This window comes from Tamandua tetradactyla, chromosome 4 (genome assembly GCF_023851605.1).
Source record: "Tamandua tetradactyla isolate mTamTet1 chromosome 4, mTamTet1.pri, whole genome shotgun sequence".
Lineage (NCBI taxonomy): Eukaryota > Metazoa > Chordata > Mammalia > Pilosa > Myrmecophagidae > Tamandua > Tamandua tetradactyla.
The window spans coordinates 137,482,196-137,507,046 of NC_135330.1; the positions used below are offsets into that span (position 1 = coordinate 137,482,196).

The window sequence follows — 24,851 nt, forward strand, 5'->3', positions numbered from 1 at the left end:
TGGGAGCATAGAAAAGTATTATAATGATGCACTATACAAGAGAATGAAATGTAAATACAGAGAGCAAGAAATGGACATTCTTGAAGTTGGACTATGTGAACTTTATTTATGATTTATTATTATTTATGATATATATTATTATATATTATAAATATAAAATTATTAATAATTTTAAATATGGAAAAATAAAGCTTGCATAAAAATTATAAAAATATATCCATAGCAAAAGACTTGGAATCAGAACTATTTTCTTTAAGGTTACTTTTATACCTCAGAAATTAAGTGCTCTTTTTTCATTCTTTCATTCATAGAACACCTAACCTATTTCCTGTGACTACCACAAGGCAAATTCTTTACAATTATTTGCATTTGTTGACAAATTTTTGAGAATTGTCTCCACTTGAAATAGCAATTAAGAGTATTTATTTCCCATTTCCTGACCTCTGCTAGAAGTCCTTTCCTTTCTTAATATACTTTTGAAGTGCTTTGTCCTTTTTCTCTGTGAGTTGTTTTACTATTTCTACTTTGAGAAGCAAAGCTGTGGAAAGGAGGTGTAGAATTTTCAGCGGCAATGAGTCATGGCCATTAACAAGGAAGGCCTGAGGAAGACAGATTCAAATGAAGATCTGCTCAAACTTTGTCACAGACTAGGGGCACCTTGTCACAGCCAATGTTCATTGATCTGGAATATTTGCCAGCAGAACATTTTAAAAATCAAATACTGTTCTTCCCAACATTGTAATGCTGTCTCTCTTGTTGACTATAAGTAACTGTGATCAATATACTATTAAATTTCATATTCATTTCATGAGTATAAGCTGCATGTGACAAAAGACAATAAATATTGAATTTTTTTGGTAAGGACATTTAGTTATCTATTTTGTTCAATGTAGGTCATAAAACCGTGGTTTGGGATAATTTGGATCATTCTAGGCACAATTACAAATTTAGGGTGATAATAATACCATTAAACTTGTTTTTGAAAAAGCTAGAATCATTTCTATTCAAGAAATCTTAAATAATATCTGACAAAGGCAGGATGCTCTGCTAGGCATGGCTGCAGATTCCGACAATTTAGGTGAGTCTGTATATGAGGACTTCATGGCAAGGCTAAATCAATAATGAAAATAAATATTTGCTGGTGTATATTGGTCACTTAATACATATTTTTTTATTCAGGCATAGATGGATGGATGAAATAGTGTAAAATATGTTAAATTCCACGTAGGAGGTAAAAATGCTGTAGTGTTTAAGATGCAGATTTGTCATGTGATTGAAACTGAACAACCTTTTGATGGGAAAAACATCTAAGGTGAACGTTAAAGAATCAAGTAAAATAAAAGACAATAAAGCAGAATGTGGGTAATGAGATTTTACAAACAATGAACTGAAGTGGCAAGAGATATGATTAGACTTAAAGCAAAGGATGTAGAAATCAAGGTTTTAGAAAACACTTTAATATGTATGATGGATCCTCTGAAAAAGTAACAAGGAACAGGGTGAAGGATAACATCTTCTTGAAGGCAGCCGGTGTGTCTCATTCAATATTTTACCAGTAGTACCTGCTACTGTAAGTTATACGTAGTCGGAGTTTGGAAGGAAGAAGGGAAGTCAGGCAGGCAGGCAGAAAGGAAGGAAGGAATGAAGGTCCTTGTGATGGAAATTGCGCTGGAAAACACAAGATTTCTCTTGAAAATATCCCTGCTTCTGTGCCTGCATTATAGAATGCCCAATGAGACATGCTTTTGAATAATATAGTTTCAGTTATTGAAATGAAGTGAAATAATGTACCATGGGGAGGTTTACTCTCTTTTTAATTGAGCGCTCACTCAGCCAAACCATTAGCGAGAACCATCATGGCCCTGGAATTTGCTTTGAATCCACGACTGACCAAATATTAAGTCAATATTATTTTTCACTGGCAAAATAAATATTTAAACATCACAATATCCTAACTGATTCTGTACTGATAATACAAATTCATATAAAGTTTCAACTTTTTGAAACATGATATTCAAGGAGGTCCTGTGTAGTTAGGGTGATGATTTATTCCCTGCATTTTGTGTCTTTGTATTTGTTCCCAGGATAACTTTATAAATTCACAGGTGCTACACCATTCGTTATAAAGAGAGTATTTATAAGGTAAAGAAAATGCTTTGACATTTGAGTACTTTGACATTTACCATTGATATTAATGATGCTGTAAAATTGTCATGCACAATGCCATTTATCTGTGGAGTGATGTTTATTAATTACAAATATTATGCAATCCTTTTGAGATGTAAAACATTATGTGTTCTTTTTATTTCTTATTCTGATTAAATCTAAATCAGCACAGAGGCAGGACTATTATAAACTCAAATGTAAAATTTAAATAAAATTTTTAACACCAGGGATTTGAATGTCAAAAAGAATTGAAAGCCATTGAAAGAATCAGGAATGAAATATAGTTTCTGTAAGCTACAGCATTTGCTTTTGTAAATCTCATATCTCCCTGTATACACTGAAGAAGTGAATAAAGGTTAATATGCTCAGATTACTGGCAAGGGAAGTTTTACTTGCATATATGATTTAATTAAAAGCAAATAGAAAAAATCCTTAAAGATCTATCAAGAACATGAATATTTAATGAGCCTCTTTTCAAAGACAATTATTTGACATGATGTATATCAATAGGTAAACAGGCTTGAGTTGCAAAAAATTATTCTTGCTAGAGTGGACAGAGCCCCAACACTTGGAAAATATCTACTCGGTAGTGTTTTGCAATTATGCAAATTAGGCAAGATTCTTTTCTTAGCATTCATATGACACAAATTTTTCTTTAATACTCTATTTCTCTGCTTCACATGAGTCTCTGAGACATAATTATAATCACTGATTTTCTCCGATATAATACTGCTGGTATTTATATTGACAGTAGATTTCACTGTGTGCACATGATAAGAGTTTCATCCATGATGTTGAAAAATCTAGCAACATAACATATGAACTCCAAAATAGGGGGGTAGATTTTTGGAATACATAAGGTGATTACATTTGAAAGTCCATGTTTATTTTCATACTTAAGAGTCATTTAATTTGGTCTTCTTTCCGAGCTTTCTGTAAAATGGAAAATAAATCTTGATTTGAAAATTATCATATGTATTTATTACTTCTACTTCTGGTATTCTTTAAAACATAAAATTGTTCTATTTTTACTTTTAGTAAATGGAAAACTTAACCTGAAATATTCAGCATAGAGTTATAGAAAAATGACCCATGAAGGATATTTGAAATCACCTAAAATTATCAAATCTTAAGTAACAGAAAAATGAGGACCAGAAGTGTTCATTAAATTTAAAAATCATCATTTTTATTCTATTTTCAATGGTTAGATTATGAGGAGTGATGTGGTCTCACCTATATTTGCCATTAGTTTTTATACTGCTGAATTGAGTATATACTATAGAATTAACTAATTTTGATATTTGACCTGTTTTTATGCTACCTCCAATCAATGTTGATACATTTTGTCTTATGGGTTTGTCAATACATGCTATATGCAATGTTGCAATGCATGCAACAATACATGCTAAGATGAATCACTTCGGTTCTCCCAACAACAATACAAAAAGTTGTTCAAAAATTGAGGTGATTCATTTGAAAGACTGGTAAACAGTTTAGCTTTTATTCTGAAAAAGAGAATGCTTGGGGCGGGCCGCGGTGGCTCAGCGGGCAAAGTGCTTGCCTGCTATGCCGGAGGACCTCGGTTCGATTCCCGGCCCCAGCCCATGTAACAAAAACGGAGAAACAGAATACAATAAAACAAGAAAATGTTTAAAAATGTTTCCCTTTCTTCCTTCCTTCCTTCCTTCTATCCTTCCTTCCTTCTCTCTGTCTTTCCTTTAAAAAAAAAAAAAAAAAAAAAAAAAAAAGAGAATGCTTGAAGTATTTTAAAGAGAAAAGTTATATAATGGGAATTACATTTTAAAAGTATCACTTAGATTTTTGTGTAGACACCTCTACAGAGGTCGAAGGCTGATATTAAGGAGTCTAGTTAGGAAGTCATTGTAAGAGAGTTATTATTGTGCCTTGAGCCAAGATGCTAATTCTGGGACTAGTGAAAGGGAAAGATTCTGTACTTATTTCAAATATACAACCATAAAGTTTCCTGATCAGTGTGTAGTTGGGGAAAAAGATAGGAGGCCATACAAACCACTATAAATTAATGAGTTAAAGCTAAAATGAAGTGCAATAAAAATAGAAGTTTTCCTGATGAACAAGAAGTGGCCTCTGCTTAGCAATATGAAGAATTTCTCTGCATAAAGAAAGAAATACATAAAGCATAAAGGATAAGTAGTAAGTAAAAATATTTAAAGCAAAAATATTTGCATATCAGAAAATGTTAATGCAATATTCTCTGTAGTTTGTATACTACAAGTGACTATCTATGTGTAGAATAAACATAATTTCTAACGATGTGGTTAGATTCACTATCAAAGGAAAAGTACAATTATAATATAAGCAGAATGATTTTACATGTCTAGATTCACTGCTAATTAATATGTGCGTAAGTCACCCATAGTGTGGTTCAAATGTTTATGAACTTTTTCACCTTTTTTCAAAGTTCCGAGTTAGAGAAACTCGTTAAGAAAATTCTCAAGTAGATTGGCTCCAAAGGACCAAAAGATACTGTCCTGACAAACAAAAGATGGGAACTACATTTGGTTGAATCTTCCTGGCCACAGATAACATTTATGAGAATGATGACCAATTAAGAATTACCCATAGTTAAGGGTTTGCTATTCTTGTTATTAATCAGAGACTTATTAATGGGAATATAGATGTGAACTAGTACTAGATGGGCAGACTAAACAAATGAGTCTGATTTTGTTCTATGGTTCTTTCATTATTTTTATATATACAGGAATGTGAGGAAATAGAATTAACAATACTAAACAATTAAGAATGAACAGATTTATTTATTAAGTATACACGTAAAGAATGAAGCATGTGGGCACTTTGCAAATAAAGAAAGATGGAGGGCCAAAGGCAACAGGTAATAAGGGACAATTGCTTTTATAGATTAACTTTATTTATTCCCTCTCCCCTTCCTTGTTCAGGGCTCTTCCTTCTACCGTCCCTTCTCCCCAGGTGGTGCTTGATGGTAGACAGTGCATTTGGGTGGGTCCATTCGATAAGAGAGATTTTAATATTTAATCTCTGAGTTCTAACAAAATTTTATGTTTGTGATGATACCTCTATATTATGATGAGGCTACTATAGAGAGATTTAGATAACTTGCTTTAAGTTTACTCAGTTATTAAATGTTAGAATCCATATTCAAAGCCAATTTAACTTCACCATGAAGCTTCCGTTGAGTAACCTTGTATGCTAGCTTGAAAGGGTTGTATACCCTAGAAAAGCCATGCCCTTTAATCCTGATTCAATATTTTAGGGTGGGAACACTTTTGATTAGGTGATTGCCACAAAGATGTGGCAAACCCATTCAAAATCGGACTTGATTAGTTTATTAGAGTCTTTTAAAAGGGGAAACATTTTGGAGAAATCTCAGATTCAGACACTTGGAGAACAGTTGCTTCGGGGTCAGTGAGACACGGATGTTTGGAGATGCTTGGAGTGCAACACAGAGAGTGCAGATGCCTAGACACAGACAGAGGCCAGCAGACATTGCCATGTGCCTTCCCAAGAGATGCTAAGCAAACCAGAACCCAGAGTTATGTCCTGGAGGAGGCAAGTGAAAGTCCACAGATGCTTGGAGAGGAAATCACAGGAAACAGGGGCGGATAGCAGTGAAGCCCAGGAGCAAGGGACCAGCAGATGCCAGCTGTGTGCCTTCCCAGCTGACAGAGGTGGCCCAGATGACATCAACTTTTCTTAAGTGAAAGTGACCTCTTGCTGGTGCTTTAAATTGGACATTTTCACAGCCTTAGAACACTGTAAACTTGTAACTTATTAACTTCCCTTCTTAAAAGCCATTCCATTTCTGCTATATTGCATTCTGGAAGCTTAACAAACTAATACACCTGAACTAATTAACCATTAATTTCTACTCATGAAAGAATTCTACAGATATAGACAACCAGAACAAATAATATTTCGATATTATGTTCTGCATTTAACCACCATTCCTAAAGGGAAGATGTGGCAACTAAATCTATTAATTCCTTACAAAATATGTAAATTATTAGTAATTATTTAATAATAACATTCTCTTATTTTACTCCTTATCCTCTGTCTGTACTGCTTGAAAAAAATAAATTTATCCTTACCATTTTTATGTTCTGAACGATGTGTCAAGCTGACTGATTTCACCAAACCATTGATAACATTATATGCCACCTCACACTTGGGAATATGCTATTGTCTACAATTTAATTGCTGAGTTATCACACATTTTCCATAAATATGTTTATAAATTGAATCAATTGTCAATCATTTATTTTTTCTTCTGTGATGGAAAAAATCTATTTCTACCATTTGCCACTGAAAGCTGAAATCATTTTTTTTTTCTTTGTTGGCTTTGACATCACAGGAAGTTGCCCTCATTGCTTGTCATTGTTTGCAAACACATTTGGAAACATTGCTATCTGGCATTTCCATAAGACAACCAGACAGTGTTTCTGACTTGATATCTCTTATTCTAAGAAACAATAATTTTAAATGATGGAGAGGAGCTAAAATGAATATTACCTTAGTTTCCTTATTCTGAAAAATTTTTCATTCATATCTTTATCAAAGGCTTACATAACTTTCAATTTAAATGACAAATTGTTGTGACACGTTCTAGCCAAATAGTCTGTAAAATAAACAACTTGCATCGGAGCCAGTTTCCACTCCACATATTAATAATTGTGAGATACTTTCATATTTAAAAAATAATAATAATCTTAATCTGATTCCAGGGGATAATACATAAAAGAAGACTAAAGTTTTTAGTGATCTGAATTCAACAAGGAAATATAAAATTAGACAAGTTTTAGCATTTCTCATCAATAAATAACGGCTTAATGGTGACATGCATTGCTTCAGGGTAAACAGCATTGTAAAGAACCTGTTCTTCCTTTCTCTGGCTGTCTTTTAAATGTGTGTGAGATCATTAGCCTCTGCGCCCTTGATACAAAGACTAATGAGGCTGCTGAGTCATTTAATTTATAGCTTGTTCGGATGGCGCATGATATCATCTAATCTTATCTATTAAATTCACTACTCTAGTCAGGGTTTCTCAAATTAGTCATTTAATAGAAATTGTATATGACTCATAATTGGCCCTATGAATTTAACAGCTAGTATATATTTTGGCTCTCCTAACAAAATTTTAGAATTAAGTAAAACAGTGACTCTGCATCATTTCAGAATAAATACACTTGGAGCACACTAAAAGTCTCTTACCTAAAAACAAATGATCATCTTATCACGAGGTTAATATTAAATGAAGTATTAATATTTCAAATAGTCTTTTAGAATTGTAGTTGATCAGGAATAAGTTAGATAAGACCTGACGGACTAAATAGTTGATGGAAACCAACTATGAATTAATCCTTTTAACCTCCTAAAATTGGTGGAGTTATGGTGTACCTGGCTCTCTAGATAATCTTACATATCCCGTATTAACTTCCTGAGGGTAATTATGGTCTATTCATTGCTAGCAGTTCTTGTTATAGGGAACAAAAGTTTTAACTTAAAGGCAGAAATAATTATCTAAATTTGAAAATTCATTCCAGAAAAGATCTATCATTTGAGTTCATATATTTCAAAAAATCACCCTAAGAATATTTGAATTTAACTTGGTCATTCTACATCTGTTAAAAATCAGGCCATCCAGTTAAGACCTAGAGATGGTTCTGCATCAGAGAATTTGTTGAGCTGTATCATTGTATCTCTACACAGCACTTCTTTATTGAAACAACTTGGCTTTTAGACATCAGCCTGTATTTCAGGACGTTGAATATATATCCCCATGAAGCTCATTATTATATTTACTGCAGAAATATTGTAGAGGATGCCACTTTTTAATTGACACTGTGTCCTCTCTGTGATGACCCATGAGAGCCATTTCTCTCAGATCCCAATGGCTGGAAGAGCTGTATTTCTCTTGAATTCAATTTTAATCTTCAGCTCACTGTTAGCATACATTTTTAAATATTAACTTGACACTAAACATTATCCTGTCTTCCACATTATTTTCTTTGCCAAGTATACACATTTTAATCTTTTGTACACTTTTTTCTTTTCAACACATGTCAAAACATTTATGAAACAGATAGCAGTACAATAAATAAATAACAATTGAAAATATAAAAAGGTTTCAGAAGTTAGGCTTTGCAGTGTTGCTTGTGATAAATTTTACGAACTTTTTTTCCTTAAAATAATTTTTAGGGACAGCCCAGCTGTGGAATGACATGGTCTTCATGGCTGTCCAATTTAATAGACTGTTGCAAGCATACAAATATACAAACACCTCTGACATTAAAATAGGGAATTGGGAACTTAAATATGCTTTATCTTATAAATTTGTATTACTTTGAGATTTAAAGCCCTTTTAATGTTTAATTTCCCCATCTGCAATGTATTAATAATAATAGCCTACCAGACATGATTGGTGTAAGGACAAGATAAGAAAGGGATGTAAAAGAAATTTACTGACTAATTTTCAATCAGTCAATAAACACTTTTTCATCAGTAGTAATGGGCTAGTCACTATGCTAAGTGCTGGGTGTATACTGATGAACAAACAGGCTCAAATTCTGCAACAGGAATTAATAGTATCGTGAAGGAGACATAATCACATCACTATTTAATTACAACTTCTGATAAATATATGAAAGAAAGAGATAGTACTACAGATTGGATGGTTACAATATGCTTCCCTGAGAGAGTCACAAAATTGATACTTGGAAAAGCTGAAAGTGCTAAAAATGTAAATGCTCTAGGCCAAAAGAACCACATGCACAAGCTTCCAAAAAATGATCAAAGGTCCAAAAGAAAGAGAGGCACAACTTCCAGTAAATTGAAAGTTATGACATAGGTGAAAGTCTGTTCACCATAGGGTACTTCAACTCAAGGTACTGATATCAGATTTACCTCTTAAGAGAGTATAAAATCATTGAAATGTCTTAATTTGGGAGTGACATGATCAGATTGAGATTTTCACAGAGTATTCTGGCTACTGTGAAAGAATAACTTATGTAGGAAAATGTGAATGCAGGGAGACCAGCTATGGATGTCTTACCAATGACCTGGGTTAGGAATGTTGGAGGATGATAGAAGGTTGATGGGCGTTGGCAAGAAAGATTGAATGAGAGGATTGAGGATGAAGTTTGTGGTGACAGAATGGATGCTGGTGATGAAGGGCAGTGGGTCATCAAAATTGACTTTTAGGTTATTGTCCAACCCCACAGATTGTGAAAGGTTGTGGTGAAATAAACGCATGCAAATTAAAATTGAAATTATGATATAATAGGTCACTTTACCATAATTTTCAGACTTACATGTAACTTGAATTTTCCAAAGCAAGTTTTACTTTTAGTGTCTTCTTTGGAAGTACCATTTCCTAAGTATTGAGTACAGCTGCAGGGTTACATTATGGATTTTCTTGGTACCTAAATTTATCAAAGGGTAGTCTTTTGTTATACCCCCAATACCACTTGGAAAAGGGGCCTTCTGAGGAGTGAACCAAGTACCTCTTTCTTCCTGTAGGAGTAAGTAGATGATGGGATATGGCACTTTCAAATTTGCATATATTTAATAGCAATTATAAGCTTGCACAGCAGTGCTTAGAGAAAAAATATCGTGACCTATGTTAGCCATACACTAGGCTGCAAAACAAACCTCAATTATAGAAATGAAAGAAATAAAGAGATGTAACTTTCAAAGAAAAAAATAGCACAGGAAGGTAAAATAAAAGAGCACAGAAGGAGGTGATTCATTTATTAGTGAATAAAAATCAATTTATTAATGAGTAAAAGTAAAACACTTTATAAGTAATAAACTGGACTTATGAAAAATCACTAGCTAACTAATCATGAAAAAGAAATAAATATACACAAAGTATGAAATGAGAAGAATAAAGAAACTATCAAAAAAAGAGAATTTAAAACTTATATGGGAATGGCTTTACACATTTATACAAGTATTTTTGAAAATTGGGATGAAATGGACAACAATCTGAGAAAATAATTGACCAAATATTGTCCCAACAAAGAGATATTTCCATAGAAAACAATAGAAATGTCATCAAGGCACAGCTTCCTCCTTCAGAAATGATTTTACAGCAAGGTATTACTAAATTTAAAAACCAAATGATCTCGAGTCTACTGAAAGGCATAGAGGAACTAAATAGGACATTATTGCAGATGTCTTATAAAAGTTGCATAAAAAGTAATTATTTCGGTTTGCTAAAGTTGCCGAATGCAATATATCAGAAACGGATTGTCTTTTACAAAGGGAATTTATAAGGTTACAAATTTACAGTTCTATGGCCAAGGCACTGTTCAGATGAAGGCATGAAGAGAGAGATGCCGTGATTCTGAAGAAAGACCACTGGCATTGGGGTTCCTGTGTCTCATAAAAGGCATGCAGCATATCTGCTGGTCCCTTACTCCTGAACTCTGCTGCTCTCAGCCTGTTTCCAGTGGCTTTCTCTCGGAACATCCACGGGTCCTTGTTTGCTTCAATAGGGACACCTCTCTGAGGTCTCTGTGTCCCACGGGTCTCTTCTCAGCATATCCAAGGCTCTGGGTCCTTCACTTGGTTTCATCTCTGTTCTCTGTATCAGCATTCTCCAAATGTCTCTGGGTGTTTCTTTTCTCTGTCTAGACATGTCTGACTCCGTCTCATAAAGGGCTCCAGGAAAGGATTAAGCGTCACTTGAATCAGGTGTGCTACAGCTCCATGAAAAAAACCTAATCAAAATGTCCCACTCGCCAATATGTCTGCCCCCACAAGAATGGGTTAGAAGAATGTGGCTTTTCTTGGGTATGTTACAGTTTCAAGCCAGCACAATAATCTAAATATTCATTTCACTTATGTATATATATAAACAATTCTTTACAAATTACTAACAATAAGAATAAAATATCAGATCAACAAAAATCTATCATGAACAAGTAGGATTCATTCCAGGAATAAAGGATGTTTCAATGTTAATTTGGCTGACTCCTATACTTAATTTTTCAAGCCAGAACATGTTTTATGTGAAAGAATGTTTTAATAATTATACTGGACATCAGGACAATAGGAATGAACTAGGTTTGTTTTGAGCAACCAGTAACTAGTAGTTATTTTTCCTTTATAACACACATTATAGAATGTAGCAAAATTTGTAATTTCAAATATAATGGTATATTTTTTCTTTTATAAACACCTTCTTGGCTAGATTTTAAGCTTCATGATAGCAGGGACTCTGCTTATTTATCCACTATTAATAGCCTCAGTGCCTCATCTAAGGGACTAGAATATAATAATGCTAAATTAAAATTTGAAGGATGATTGAAGTAATTTTCTGTGATTTCTTGAGTCTCTATCTGATTATAATATGTCAATCAAATCATAATATTATGAAGCATATGCATTTTTTGGTATATGCACACATAAGTTCAAAACACACAGAAATGTATTGTTTTTATGCTTAAAAATTTTAAATTTAACACCAGACCTCATGGTTGAGGAGTAAAAGGATAACCTATCTGAGAATCCAGAAAAATAGCCTGCAGAATTATGTACCAACAATAAACATGAAATTAGAGATAAAAGGGTGTTAGAACTCTAATTCATAGAGTTCTCCCCTGATGAAAAGAGGTGTTTCTCTGCAATTTCAATATAAAAGGAAAAGATGTTGTGAACAATTTATATTTTCCAAGATTTTAAAATATCTGGATAAGAGTAATATTTAGCAAATAAATTAGCATAAGTTTTAACATCTCAGTGTGGTGTTCTTTCCACCCATTTTAAAGGAAATTTTAGGCTATTTTAAAAGTCTATTAATTAAATATGTTTTAAATGATAGCACCAAAGTGAAATAGTCTTATAATTTGAGTGGATTTTTATTGTAATTAAATAGAAAACTTGCATTAGGGTCTTCAATAAGTTTTTTTTAATGTTTATTGAATTCGTAAAAACAAATGAAAGAAACAACACCGCGATGTGTGAAGATATGTACAGAAACAGGTATTTTACACTAGTAAGGCAATCTCATTTGCGCTAAAAGAACTACCTCTTATAATAGCTAACATTCACCTCATACTTAAGTCAAGACATAAGCCAGACTCTGATGGTGCAAGTCCCCTTTGTCAACCTAAAGTACTGGAAATGGCATTGGCTTTACAGTTAGAGAAACTTGATTCTATCACAAACCAGCTTTATGAGGTAAAACATCCTTGTGACTTCACTAGCTGAAAGATTATTATGATGCTTTAAAGGCTTATTGTGAACAAAGTATCTATTATTACCATGGGAAATAGAATTGCTGAGAGGATGATGTAATACAAATGAAAGTGCCTAATAAAACAGATAAAACACTCATACATGTTAATTTCCTACCCTCCCTCCCTCCCTTCCTTCCTTCCTTCCTTCTTATTTTCCTTCTTTATTTTTAATGATAAAATCAGATTTACTGCTTTAAAAAGTAGTAAAAGTAGTAAAAGTAGTAGAACACCAAAAGTTTATTCTTTTTGGTGCTGAAGTAAAGACATATCTTCAAAGTGCTATCCACCTTTGCCAGTGACAATGATGGCAAAATTAACGTTATTTGGAAAAAAGATGAAATAAATATCAGTATTACATATTCATGATATTCAGGTTTTACCAACCAGTGACCAAAGCAATAAAATTATAGTTATATTAATTCTGTAGGACTAAAGAAAGTTGTCGCTTGCCAGGGTCCTGGCTATTTTTGAGAACTCAAAGCACATTTTTCAGATTTGTGCCCTGACTCATCCCTAAGCGCATAAAGCTGCTAAGTCACTAGCTTTTATTTTTTTGCTATTGGTTTAGTGTTATGGTTGGTTCATTTGGTGAAGATTAAATCTAATGTTAACACTGCAGACAATTGAATGATTAATAATAGTAGCAACAGTTGACAATAACTCTTACACACCATCATTTCATTTACTACTAAAATGTAGTTGTTTTTTTTTATCACTTATATCTGGCAGATAAGGAAAGCTTTGGTGAAGTTCTCAAAGCTATGAGGCCCCCTGAATTTATTTAATAAGTGAAGGGCCCAAAATTCAACAGATTTTCCTGAGACTAAAGGCCTTGATTTAAACACACACACAAACCCCAGAATAATATTGGAAAGTGGCAAAGGCAACTCTACACGCCAGGGATCCATGAATTGGTTACTTGTTCTCCCCAGAGAAGAAAGTATGTTTAGAGAATAGCTAGTAATTTATTCTTGAATGGGGAAAATGTTACAAAGTCAATTATACACAAAGTCAAAGACATAAATCCACTCTTATGAGAGGTGTTGGTAAGTAACTTAAACAGTCACCAAATATGTGAACTAAAGACATCAGAAAGTGAAGTTAAATGGCAATATGTGGGAATAAATTCATGAGGCATAATCAAAAAGGTCAAAATCTGTGAAATATCAACTTCCTTTGCATTTTTCATACATATTTATGTTAACCTTGAAAAAAATAAGCAGTATTTTGAATTAGAAATAGCTTTGGACTGAGAATGCTTTAGAATAGCCTTGTTTATACTATTTATTTCTTGATTTCGATATATTCATATATTTTGAACTGAACCAAGGCCTTTTTATTTAAAATGCTGTGGCAGTGTTTTATTTTTGCAAAAGTTTTGGAAAACTAATTTGAAATTGCCTTGCTAGGTATTTCATCTACTTTTGAGATTTTGGAAATAAGATTACTCTGAATTATATTTATCTCAGAACTGATTACCAAGAGCTGCCATTACATGAAGTCTCTTAGAACAAAAGATTGCTAAGATAATGCTCAGAATTTATTCATAGTCATGTATACGATTCATGTTAATCACAGTTTCAAAAATCATACATTTATCTTTAAACACTCTAGCATCCACTTTCTTTTTAAATGATTCTTAAACATGTTTATAAAATGTAGATTTTATAAAATATAATATATATTCATGATATAAAAAGCATATGGAAAAGTCATTTAAAATATTCCCTTCATTACTGAATCCATATTAAGGAGAGTAATTGATTAATTCTAGATGAAAAAGCAAGATTTTTCCTTATTTATTTTTGTTAAAAAGGTATATTTGAAGTATCATTAGAGATTCCTTGCAAAGAGGAAGGAATATTAAAGTGAGGTTTGTTAGATAAAGCAGCAAATTTTTGGCAAGTCAAACATGAGCTCTTTGACACTTGGTGTCAGTGCAAACTTCACTACTACATTTTTAGCTCTAGACTTGGTTTTTTTTTCAAATTTCTTTTTTTTTTTTAATGAAGTTCCAATAGGATTAGTGGTATGGGAATCAGCATATGTTTACCACAAACTCTATACTTCTTATCACCCCTATTTCAATTAACAATAAATAAAAAAATGAACATTTACTTTATCTCATTTTGGAGTGGTTCACAATGAACTCACCAGAAATATATTTTAAAAAAGAAAACCAAAAAATATGATAAGCTGTACTATTGGATTCTGGTTCTATAATTTAATTTTAAAATACTTTAATTTTAAATTAAATGTAAGTGTTTGCATTTAAACCGAAAGGGGCACTGGATAAATGAAGCAGAATATTCTTTCCTTATTCTTGTTATATGCATGTGTTTTGATAAAAAACATTTTGTGAATGTTAAATCTATCAATGATAGTAGTAAAAGAATTAATCCAAATGAAACAGAATATTATTATTATGTTGTCATCTTCTTGAAAGGCATATCTCATATCTCATTTACAATCCTCTTTGTCAATTGTCACTCTTCCTATACTTTTCCATCAATGTGATGGGCAGAGAAAAAGTCATCAGGATCCTGATTTGTGCTTCTATGTATATCACAGCCTGCTTATGACACATGGGACTCTGAGGATAGCTTTGCATATTCATAATTAAGTAATGAACCCATGCAATTATTTTAGAAACTTAAATAATAATTAGTAAAAATAAATTTGATGTAGTCTATGCATCTTATAAAACAGTATTTAATATAATTAATTTAATCTACCTAATTTGATATTACATATTCACAAGTTCATTTTCTCTAGCTAAGGATCCAGAACTTCCATGATTAATGTAATGTTAGAAAGTTTCCCATAACCCATAGAGGCAAAATATTTGACCTAAATATCATTTGTCATAATTTACTTAACCTCAGAGAATGAACTGTATATTGATTAAGATAATGTTAGTCGCTCCAATAGGTAAATTCCAAAATCTCAGAGCCTTCACTCTTCTAAAGTGCAACAGTTAATGCCAAAGAAGAGAGGCTAACTATGTTCTGGGACCCAGGTTAACAGAAGTTTTGCCATCATTAATGAATCTTTACACCTTATGCTACCAGCATCCAGTTAGTAGATATGGGAAGGGGATGTGTCTAATAATGTGCTTCAAAGATTGGGCTAGGTCTGCATTCCAGTGGCAGAACTCAGTTGCATGACTACACCTCCATGGAAAGGATGTTCAGGAGGGAAGAGAAGTAGCTAGTTACCCTGCTTCTATTCTTCAAGAAGGTATGTTTGCCCACCCAGGAATTTATTTGGATGTTGAGATGGATCACACAACACACTCACCATGACTATGACTATGTTGATGATCGAATATTTATTGCTCATAGGCTGGGATTCTCAGAAAGCGAAGGCTTCTCATTCAAGGATCTGGTGAGAAGGTCATCAAAGGGTTGGAGTGATTTGGGCTTTATTTGTGGTTAGAGGTTGGATCCAGGGTGACGTGTTCTTTCTTGAGGACTACAGGCCGTGCTATTTGAAATGCTCACCTTTGGGCAAATACAGGGGCATGAGGGCCATCTTCATCACCCTGATGTGGAGCAGTCTGGGAAAAGGGATGGAAATAGAAAACTCTTAATGGTCAAACATCAAAAATAGAATCAGCTTCTGCAATACAGTCTTTAATTATGTTAGTATCAACCAGTTTACATTGTTCTGCTGCACAATCCACAAGGAACAGAAGTTACTTCCCTTACAATGTTGTCACAGGAAAATTAAATGTCTCCTTCGATTGACCAGTCTAGCAGTTATGCATATCAATTTGCAGGTACTAAATTATCTCACAATGTTTTGTTTCTTTGTATTTGCACATGTTCTCATAGCTGTTTCATAAATTGTTTTCTTCATCACTTTCAAAATTGTCCTCTGTGCTAGTCAGATGTAAACATATCTGGTGCTAGATTTGACAAGAATTGTGTAAGATATTCATGTCAAAATGATGCATCTCTTTTGAAAGGTACTAAAAAAATGAAAAATGAGAAAAATTCCTTACTCATACATAGTGGATAAGAATAAATATTTTAAATATATTAGTTGGCAAACACAAAGTCAGTGTAAAAGCCAAAAAAAAATCCTAAACATTAATATTTTGGGGAGTGCAAAACTAATTTAATGGTTCAGCTATTGAAAATAGTGAGAAATATCCAAACAAAAATGGCCCAGGGTGGAGGGAGGTCTTATTAATACAGCTTGAAATAGATAGCTAGATAGATGAATGAAATGGGATAAACATCTATTCCAAATATAGGTAGAACTACATAAACACAGAATTATTTCAAATTAGTGAGGAAAAATGATAATTTAACAAACATGATAGAAACACAATGTGAATTGCTCCATCATACCTTTTAGTAAAATAAATAAGTGCCAGAGTTATCAAATATTCAGGGGTAGTAAATAAAACTTCAAAAGTACTAAAATAAAGAATAGACCTTTTTTATTAAAATGTCATAAGGGAAACCTTTTCATTTATGAAATATTTTGGGCATTGAATCATGTTCCCAACAAAAGACATGCTCAGGTACCAACCTCTGCAACTCTCAGTGTGAACTCATTTGTAAATAGAAGCTTTGGAATTGTTAGAGGTAAGGTGTATACTAAGATGTGCTCAAACTGAATGAAGGCGGCCCCTAATCCAGTGTTGTAGCCCCAAATCTGTGAGTCAATAACTTTCTGTTGGTTAAGCCAATCCATTGTATGGTATCTGTTTTAGCAATAAGGAAACGGAAACAACTCGGAAATCAGAAATTGTGAAAGAAAATACTGGAACCTTTCAATAATAAAAAGTTCAAAACATCTGTATAAACAACTTAAAGAGCATTGAAAGGCAAAGAGATTAAAGATATCAGCAATGAAATTTCTAGAGAAATAATTTAATTTCTGTGGAAGTAAGTGTGCCACTTTAATCTGTCATATACTCCAGAAAAGACCATGTTCTTTTAATCCATTTTCATGGAGGCAGACTTACTGTGGGTGGGAACTTTTGGTTAGGCTATTTCAATTGAGATGTGGCCCACCCATTTCAAGCTGGATCTCAATCCTTTGTGAAGAGAATAAAAGACAGAAAAAGCCCAGAGAAGGCTTACAGAGAAATGTCCCAGAACAAAGCAAGCAAGGACCAGCAGGAGTGCAGAGAGAGAGCCATTGAAACCAGAGCCCAAGAGAGAAGGACCAGCAGATATCGCCGTGTGCCTTCCCAAGTGGCAGAGGAACCTCAGTAGCCAGCAGCCTTTCCTCAGGGAAGGTTATTTCTTATGGATGCCTTAATTTGGACATTTTCATGACCTTAGAACTGCAAATTTGTAAACTTTAATAAATCTTTATTGAAAAATCCTCATTGAAAATTCTGGTGTATAGCATTCTGGCAGCCTTAGCAAGCTAAAACAGTAAGTGTGACTACAAATGAAATAATAAAAATACCTAATCCCACGTGGGAAAATGTTCAAAATCACTAATACCCAAAGAGATACAGGTTAATATAACAAATCCTTCTTTACTGATTATAAGATTAACAAGCATCAAGCAATTACACTACAGATATTTGACAAAGATACAGAGAAATAAGAATTTTGAAAAGCTCTTTAAAATTGGTTCCAGTTTTCTAGAGGATGTGTAACAGTATGTATCATAAGTTTAAACTCTTGATTCAATAAATCTACGTACCTCAGAAATGATGGAGAAAAAATATTAATGTTTGAAAAAAAACATTAATGCTATAATATTCATGCCAGTAGTTTTTCTTTTTTCTTTTTTTATAAAACTGAAAATTTGGAAACCACTTTAAAATCCTATCCTTATGGGTTTGGTTAAGTAAACAAGTGATACGTGTAGTGGAAAATTATGCAGCCAATAAAAATGCAGCTATGTATGCATAATTACTTATACAAAAATTAATTCTGAAAGTACTGTTGAAAGGAAAATACAGAACAAAAACTTCATTATATGAATATTCCATTTATTTCCTATTTCATATGCATGCATATATATTTTAATCCAAGCATTGAATTAGCCATACACATTAATTCTCTGTGATAGAATTTTGCCTGATTTTTTATTTCTACCCTTGCCACCACAACTCTTTCTACAACCCTTCCCTGCTTCAGTTTTCTTATCTCCCAAATGAGAATAATAATAAAACTTACCTCATACGATTGTTTTTAGTGGTCAAATAATAGAATCAATGTCTAAATTTGGTCCCATGGCACAGATTAAGGGCATACAAGGGAATGCTCCAATCACTCCCAATATTTCTTCTATTATTATCATATTTCATTAAAACTTTTTACATTGAACATGTGTCTAAAGAAAAGAAACAAGGTGGCAACTTAAATATAATTAATTTTATGGATCCTTTTCTAATCACCCCATGTATCCATATACCTGAGCAGTAAATGTTTCTCTTCCATCTGAGAGGGATAAGGCAAATAGAAAGTGGTATTCATGGCTCATCCTTATGGACCAGAAACTCTGCTAAACATTAAATGCATTATCTCATTTAATCTTCATAAAGTTCTGAGACTGGTGATTCAGTTTACAGAAGGAGAATCACTCATCTGCATCTCGATAGGTTTTAAGATTTCAACCCATATCTTTTTATACTTCTGGGTCAAGTTTTCAACTATTAAACTAGGTTTCTCAGACAAACTACTCAGTTTAGAAGCAAAGCACATATGGAGCTAAGGGAAGACATTGCTGCTTGTGGAAATAGTCAAGTCAATGAAGCACATTGTAATCAATTGCTATATATTCTCATATATGTTTACATTATGTAATATTTATTATAATACTATATAATGATTGGTTGCCTATGTGTATATTGTAACAGAGATAAAAAGGTAATACAAGGCTGTGAAGCTGTGTCTTTGGTACTCTAGTATCTTTTAGTGTCTGGCTTCAAACAGGGCACACAGTAGGTATTCAATACACATTGAATAAAAAGTAAAATGATTAAATGTGTAACATTCCACCATAATATCAAAGGTAAGGTAATCATCTGGATATTTCCATTCTATTCCCCTAATTTTCCCAGTGCCTATCTGTTGATACCTTTTTTCAGATTAACTTGAGTAACATTTATTTATTTTAGACTTTGTAGAATGACCTTTCCATGGCATAATCTTAGTCCCTTTAAAGGAAGATGAGTCCAGAAAAGAAGAGCAGGTTAAAGTTTGTGGACTTTTCACATCCCACACTCCAAATAGCAAAACACAGAATAGATTTGCTACCCAGAGTCAAAGTCACCTAGAGAATATGCATGCAGAGGAAAGGAAAGGATCTATAAACTATGCTCACCTTTAGCTCTGGAGCCTTGGAGAAAAGTATAACCAATAGCTTAATACATTCCTTGACCTCAAAACATCCACATTCCACAAAGTACTGCTTCATGTTTTACCTGTCCATATCGTTTCAATTTTTCTCTTCCAGTGATTTTCACCTTCTCTTTCCCAAAGCATTAGTTTCCTAGGTCTATAGACACAAGAACTTTGCTAAGGATATTAACATTTAAATTTTAACATTTCCAGGGCTCTGAATAAAACAGAAAGTGAAAATATTAGCTTACATGGTTGAATAATTTTCATATTGTATGATTTGTCCCCAAGTCCTCTCACTTAGGCTCTAGATATGGGTTATACATTAATTACCACAGCAGGTATGACAGGCTGAGCTTTATACAATATTAATCAGTGATACATTTTTTTTTTGGTCAAAATTTCCTCTTTGTTCACCCACTGATATTGAAGTTAATACTGTATAATGATTACCTTTGGAAAGAAATGTGTTTATTCAAAAAATAATAAAAGAAAAAGAGGGGAGGAATGAAGGAAGTAAGAAAGGAGAGTAGTGTGGGAAAAGAGGAAAAGAATGAGGTACAGAGAAGGGAAGGAAAAAGGAAGGGAAGTAAAGGTAAAAGAAGGGTAAGGAAGAATATGAAGAAGGAAGAAATGGAAAATGAACCTAGGAGATCTTTATAAATATTCTAATATATATTTAACACCAAGAGAGATGGAAATGAGATGGGAAGTTATGGTGGGTACCATAAATAAGTACCTTGGCAAAATTCTGATTCTTGGGCAAAATTCTGGAAAAGTAGCAAGCCAACACTACCTCCCCACCCCTACTCAAAAGACTCCCAATACTGTTCATTTACACATATGGGGCAATAGATTTCAGAGTTCTGTCATGGCACAGAAGCAGCAGAGAGATGCCCATACCCCAGAGATTCAGGCTAATTACACATTCTCTACTCCCCAGACCCCTATAGAGTATTGTGTTTCTCACACAGCTTGGAGTTTTACTTACCCCAAAAATATTAATACTAATACCAATAATTAAAAAGTAAAAAATAAATAAAAATAGAAAGTGAGCTTGATGGACCCCAGAAATATAGAAACAAGAGCATTGCTCTACGAAGAAGTAAAACACAGTGAGACCAACTGCCAGACTCTGGGTGCCTTGATTAGTTGAATATTACTTTTTAAATGCACCACTCATTAATGTTATAATTCTTCAGGTTTTCTGTAACCATATTTAACATTTCCCATTTAATTATATATTTAAAGAAATGACTGACAGATTTATGAAATCTAGTCAGCCAAAATATTTTTAATAATTAAATTGCTTAAAAATGGACCAAGAAAAGTAACAGCAAAATATTTTTGATTGTGGAAACTATTGTTGAAATGTAGGACTATTTATCAATTCACAAAGTCAGTATATTTGCCCTTAAAATCCTGAATGTTATATAAACATGACTCAAATAATTAATTGTATGGTTTCCTTTAGACAATTCACTGCATTTTACTCTGAGTGGTTCGAATTTGTTTCATTCAACAAAATGTCCTGGTGAAGTCACCCAAATGTAGAACTCACATTCCAACATATTTTTCTTAAAGGTAAGTAATGTTCTCCCTAGAATTTCTTTAGAAATTACCTTTTTGTTTTCCTTAATGAGGGGATAACCTATCTTGGTGAAATACTGTTGAGTTGTATAAACTTTTTATTTCAATTGCTGCACTGAAATCCAATTGTGTAAAAAAAAAAATTGTGGTTAATCAATGAAAGAAACAATGCACGCAAAATTTTTTGTCATAAAATTTGAGATGGCATATGTGATTGATGCCTTTCTCTTGTTTAAAATTAAAAGATTCTATTTATTTAATGAAAACTAACCCAACATAAAATATAAAATCCTTTTGATTGGTGCTAGTAAATATTATGTTATGTTCCTCTGCTTCTAAAGCATGCATCTTTTTCTCATTTTCAGATCTCACACTGGGATACATCTTTGGATCAATGGCATTTTCTAATAGCTTTACCTGGGCAGCAGTTATGAAATGGTTGTCATAGACTGCAAATGCTCTCAAAAGGGCTAGTATCATAACTTCCAGAATGAACATCAGAGGCGCTGAGGAAAATTTTAAAGAGAATAGCAGAGCACTGTTTCCCCCGAAGAAGGAAAACAGTGTAGGAAGGAAGTGATGGAGGCAATGATTTAGAAATTTATTTAGATACATTCCTGAAGCTGGAATAAAAAGATGTCTTGCTCTACCCAAGAGCAAAGTGAGTTTAAGAACTTAGCATTGATGGTTATTAGTTCTTTATGGATTCCTTGAAGAAATGTTGCAATGTCAAATATTCTTGATAGTATAGTCAATCAATACGTGGAAAAACTGTCATCAAAGACTGAGTAGCAAAGTGTTTCAGAAGCACTTGACTCTGTGAGAACTCTTGAAAATACCTATTTATTTTGGATACATTTCACTTTTTGTATGATAGCATCCAAAGAGATATGAGATAAAACCCACATTAAGGCTAAGCACAGCATAGCTTATTTAGTAATATAAAATAAAATTATATATGATATAAAAACATTGCACCAATTTCTTTTTTCTTTTTTTTAACTTTATTTCTTAGTGATACATGAGTAATGGAGCTACCTATAATTGATGGTGTCTTAATTTGATTAAATTCCAAAATATATACAATACAAGTCCATAAACTGATAGAGCTGGACAGAGATACCCATCTTCTGTGTATACTCATACAAACTCTTTATTTGTCTTCATAGCTTAGACTTGCCAAAACAAAATACCACAGACGGTGTGACTTACAACTACAGAAATATATTGTCCCTCAGTTCTTCAAGGTAGAAGTCTGAAATCAAGGTGTCGCAAACACATGCTTCTCTTGAAATCTATTCCATGCTTCTCTCCTAACTTCCAGTGATGATTTGTTAACAATCCACAACATTCTCACATTTGGCCCTGTGTCCAAATTCCCTCTTCTTACAAAGACACCAGTCATAATGGGTTAAGGTTCCACTGTACTTCAGTATGACCTCATTTTAACTCTCCTAATTCTAATGATAATGACCCTAATTCCAAATAAATTCACACTCTGAAATATTGAGAATTAGAACCTCAACATATTTCTTTGGGGAACATAATACCATCCAATCACCTATATTTGAGTAGTTGATACATTTTTATAAAGAATGCTTGATTTTCAAATTATTTTTAATTTAATTTAATTTAATTTAATTTAAAAATTATTCAGAAACTTTAGCCAAGTGTTTTTCAAATTCCCTTTGGTTTATGGCATTATAAACAGTAAAGTTAATTTAAAAATTAGAGTAAAACTACAGAAGAAATACTTGACCTTTCTATATTTTTAAGTGGACCTATAGCTACATAAAAACTAAAAATATTTTATAAATTTACTACGGCCATTTCTGCCTAACTGCATATCAATTCATTGAGAAAGATTGGTTAAAAAGTGAATATAATTAAACTTTTGTTGAGGCTCGACTACACCTGGCAGTGTGCTAAAGGTCAAGAACACAACACAGCCCCTGATTGTACAACAGTCACAAACTGGAAATGGAAATGGGAGTACATCTTCTTGTATTTTAGTGTGAGAACTGGATCTAAGCCCAACCTCAGATCCAGAAAGGTGAAATTTGCCACAGCGAGAAGGAGCTAGTGAGAACTTAGAAGAGAATGATGCAGTAAAACTGAACTTCAATGATGAGATGGATTTCACTTGATAGTGAAAGGGGAAGGTCATTCCTGCAAAGTGCATGAGTAAAAGGAAGCATGTGTGTTGAAAAAGCAACTCATGTGACTAGCACAGAGTATACAAATCAGCATTTTTTTCCTACTGCTGGAAAGTACTCTCATTTTTAAGGTATTTGAATTAGGGCCATTAAACTTTTTCTTCAAAGTCATCAATGTGAATTTTTTAAACAAATGAATTTGTGAGAAGATTTATGTTTCAAATAATCATTCCTATAATGACTCTGAGGATGAATAAAAGAAGAGATAGTTCAGTGTCTGAAAATTAAGTTACAGATTTCTTGCAGCAGTTCATGTAAGAGAAACCATAGGCTGGAAATCAAGCAACTGCAATGAATCTGCAGAAGGGGATATTTTAAGGCTCAGAAATAAGAGAAATTTAGAAGATGGGAAGCAGTTAGAGGTCAAATATTTGTGTGCAATGAAGAGAAGTCTTCAATAATCTTTGAAAGACATATTGCTGCGTATTTCTATATCTTTATTGAATTCTGTATCTGTATCAATACACTTTGAAAGTATATTGCTGCATATTTCTATATCTGTATAGAGTTATCTATCTATATCAATACACACAAAGGGATGTAGGCAACATGTAGAGTAAACATTCCATTTATGGCATAGTTGTTTAAGGAATTCAAAAGAAGAGTTATTTTCCAACATTGCTTAGTTTGAAACACTTGGAATGTTGTCACTATTCACTGCTTAAGTTTCCATGGCTATACCAGTTTGAAGTGCATATCACTTGTTTTATGAAATAAATTTACAGCATTAAATACAGTGTCATTGTCTGTGATACATCATAAGTATTTGCTAAGAATATAGTACGTTAAACTAATTTTCAAATGCAAATATACTTTAACAAACATAAAATGCTTTTGTCAATATATGCAGTGAATGAGTTTGCACAGAACTTTCTCTATACAGGCTCTCACATCAGTATATTTTTGGGTCGGCAACTGTTAGTAGTCCACTTTTTAATAGATAAGAAAACTAACTCCTCTAGAGTCTAAATCAATGAGCCTATGGCCTCAGGCATCCAGTAAAGAATGGATTCTGGAACTAAATTTCAGTTTTTAAAATCCCTATAAAGCATTTTTTCCAATAATTCACAACAACAGTAATATTAACAGGATATATCCATCCTGTTGACCAGATTAACTTGCGTAAGGCTCTGAAAATATGTTTATGAAATAATATCCTTCTTTTTATGTGTTTCTACTTTATGCTACTCGGCAGGCATAGATTTGATTTTCCATTAGAGTAAAAATGCTCCTAAATGAGTCCTAGGATGATAAGACATGCCATTTTGAGACGTATCCATACATAGAATTTATTATTA

General features: G+C 33.0%; 1 long non-coding RNA gene across 1 annotated transcript; it reads right to left on the reverse strand.

Annotated features, from left to right (window-relative positions):
* Window positions 1-18,556: 18,556 nt before the first annotated feature.
* On the reverse strand, window positions 18,557-22,695 carry LOC143679382 (uncharacterized). The gene is made up of 3 exons (XR_013173703.1): window positions 22,550-22,695; window positions 19,731-19,904; window positions 18,557-18,737 (listed from the first exon to the last, which is right to left on the reverse strand). It is a non-coding gene; the product is annotated as an uncharacterized LOC143679382 (long non-coding RNA).
* Window positions 22,696-24,851: the final 2,156 nt, after the last annotated feature.